This window comes from Zingiber officinale, chromosome 9A (assembly GCF_018446385.1).
Source record: "Zingiber officinale cultivar Zhangliang chromosome 9A, Zo_v1.1, whole genome shotgun sequence".
Lineage (NCBI taxonomy): Eukaryota > Viridiplantae > Streptophyta > Magnoliopsida > Zingiberales > Zingiberaceae > Zingiber > Zingiber officinale.
This window is the reverse complement of record NC_056002.1, coordinates 131,552,966-131,556,379: the sequence shown is the minus strand read 5'-3', so window position 1 is coordinate 131,556,379 and position 3,414 is coordinate 131,552,966.

The window sequence follows — 3,414 nt, the reverse complement described above, 5'->3', positions numbered from 1 at the left end:
GTCCATATTCACGAGTATACCTCAAGTACCTCAGTACTCTTGTTATCCCTTTCCAGTGCTCAACACCGGAATTACTCGTGTATCTACTCAGTTTGCTTACTGCGTAGGCCAAGTCTGGTCGAGTACAATTCATCAAGTACATTAGACTTCCAATCACTTGAGAGTACTTTATCTACGAGATACTTTCACCTCGATTTTTCGATAGATGTTTACTCATATCTATCGGCATTCATGCCAACGCAATATCACCCTTGGTGAATTTCTCAAGAATCTTATCCACGTAATGGGACTGACTAAGAACAAGTCCTTCTGTCATTCTAAGAATTTTAATTCCTAGAATCACATCAGCTAGGCTCATGTCTTTCATGTCAAATCTTGAGTTCAACATATCTTTAGTGGATTTGATTATCTTATCATTGCTCCCAATGATAAGTATGTCATCTACATAGAGGCACAAGATGACATAGTCACTCTCTGTGGCTCTCATGTAGACACATTTATCACATTCATTGATCTTGAATCCACATTCCTTCATGGCATTATCGAATTTCTCATGCCACTGCTTTGGTGCTTGTTTCAAGCCATATAATGACTTCACCAATCTACAGACCTTGTTTTTCTGTCCTGGCACAGAAAACCCCTCAGGTTGGTCCATGTAGATTTCCTCTTCTAAATCCCTGTTTACTTGTTGATTTACTTGTTAAACAAATGTCACTTGTTTATTCCACTTGTTGTAAACAAATGTCACTTGTTTAACTAATGCCATATGTCCTTAATTTTTAAGGAAATAACCATAATGCATGATAATGTTATGACATACATCAAAAGAAAATAGCTTTCAAAAGAAAGATTCCTATAACTACATGATGTATGTATGGCATGACATGGTATTTTTGTATTTTTCATGATAAACATGAATGCAAAATACAAATAAGATAAAATATGATGTCATGGCATATTATGAGCAAACAATCATGGCAAGGTTTAGCATAAATAAAATATACCTAGATTAGCTATCTAGATATCCTTAAAATCTTAGCTAAACTTACACCTTAAACCTAGATTGCCCTAAAATGCTACAAGAGAATGCCAAAGCCTAAATTTGGCATTTCTAATTTCCTTGATTTAATGTATGCCAATTGAAAATAAATATGTCCTCAAATGTTGGCATATTCCATTTTTCCACAAGAGTAGCACTTTTAAATTAAGGCTTAGTTTGCCTTTAATTTCCTAAGAACATACCAAAATCCCAACTTGGTAGTTCTTGTGTTTTCTCAAATTTTTGCCACTTTAAAATAAAATCAATACTTCTCCAATTTGGCACATTTTACTCTTTCAAGGAGTAAATAATAATTCCATTTCATTTTCAAAGGTTAACAAAAACCCTGAAAATGCTCCTTGAGTGTCAATTTCCTCAAAGTTGGGTTAACTCCCCTTCTAATCGGAGTTGACACTCTCTAACCCATCTATGGGGTAGAGAAGATGCTCCTAGGAACCCAACACCTATTGGCGCTCCTTGGATGCTCTAGGTACTCACTAGGGATAACTTCCCTAGATACCTTCCTAGTGATCTTGTTGGGCTTCTTAGAAGCCTTGGTCACATTTTCTAGGTCGACTCTAGGGATAACCTCCCTTGTGACCTTGTTTGTGACTTTCTTAGACTTCTTAGAAGTCTTAGTCACATTTATTGCAAAAATACTCTTAGGGATGACTTCCCTAGTATTTTTGGCTTGACCACTAGACCTAGGGTTTGTTCCATAACTATATGGAACTCTATGGTAAGAGGGCACATCCTTCTTAGCCTTTGGTTTGTATCCCAAACCTCTATGGCCATTGGATAGCTTTTGTACCCCTAAACCTAGGTTATGCTCATTTTGCCCTAATAGGATATTTTCCATCCTTTTTAGGGTCTTTTCAATTTTATCAAGTCTTGACCTCAAGACTTGATTTTCCATTAGTAAGTCCTTAGTTTTTGGTTTTCCATTAAGTTCATGAGCATTTTTGTTTCTAGGCTTGTATCTTACATCCTTAGAGTTATCGCCTAGGTTTTTACCTACATTCCTAGCCTTAGGGATAGTAGTTTTAGCATGAAAAGCTATATGTTTTTCCTTAAAGCCCTCATGCTTCCTATTCTTATGGTAAATCGCATTAAAATGATAAAAGTTAGAACTATCATGCTTTTTACCATAATGTAAAGGGGTAGGCTCAATAAATGTTACCTTCTTCTTTGCCTTGGAGGCTCCCCCTTGCCTAGTGCCTCCTTGAGCCTTGACCACTTTCTTCCCCTTGGGGCATTGACTTCGATAATGCCCTTTTCGTTGACACAAGAAGCACACAATGTGCTCCTTGCTCTTCTTTGTCCCGGGGGTGGTCACCTTGGGCTTCTCCTTGCCCTTTTGTGCCACTTGGCCCTTCTTCTTGGCCAAGTTGGGACACTTGCTCTTATAGTGCCCATGTTCCCTACACTCAAAACATATTATATGATTTTTATTATTAATTGAAATATTTATACCTTTGCTTGTAGGGGTGGCATCTTTTTCTTTGGATCCGGAGGTAGAAGCTTCCTCTTGATCGGACCTTGATTCTCCTCCATTTGATTTTTCTTGACTTGTGGAGGTAGAAGCTTCTTCCTCCTCTTCTTCTCTTGACCCGGATGTAGAAGCTTCTTCTTCTTCTTGATCCGGTGTCACCAAGGATTGCTCCCCCTCAATCCTAGAGGTGGAGGCTTCATCATTTTGAATATGAAACAAGGAGTATGCTCCCTCCTTGTTCCCTTCGTTGCATTCCCTTGAGGATGAAGCTTCTTGGATTTCCTCTTCTTCGGAGGTTGAGTATCTCTCAACCTCGGGGTCCTCCTCTTGGTCTTGATCCAATGAGTCGCCCTCTTTGGATTCTCCTTGATTTGATACAGTGGAGGGGATCTCTTCTTGAAGCTTGGCCAATTTGCTCCATAGCTCCTTTGCATCTTCAAACTCTCCAATTTTGCAAAGGATGGTGCTTGGCAATAAATTGACCAAAAGCTTGGTCACTTTGTCATTTGCCTCGCACCTTTGAACTTGCTCCGGGCTCCATTTGCTTTTCTTTAGAAGCTTGCCCTTGGAGTTTGTTGGAGCTTTGAAGCCTTCCATTAGAGCAAACCATTGCTCTATCTCCATCATAAGAAAATTTTCGATTCTTGATTTCCAAGAATCGAAACTCGTAGAAGTGTATGGTGGAGCCACCCTTGTATCAAATCCAAGTCCATCTTGGAATTGCATCTTGAAGTTGAGCTTCTTGAGTTCTTTGACTTTGATGAATTTGCTCCAACTTCTTCACCCTCTAGCTTTTCTTGTTATGCTTGACCCTTCCGGCGATGATTCCGGTGAAGAGCGGCCTCGCTTTGATACCACTTGTTAGGACCAAAAGTAGCTAGAG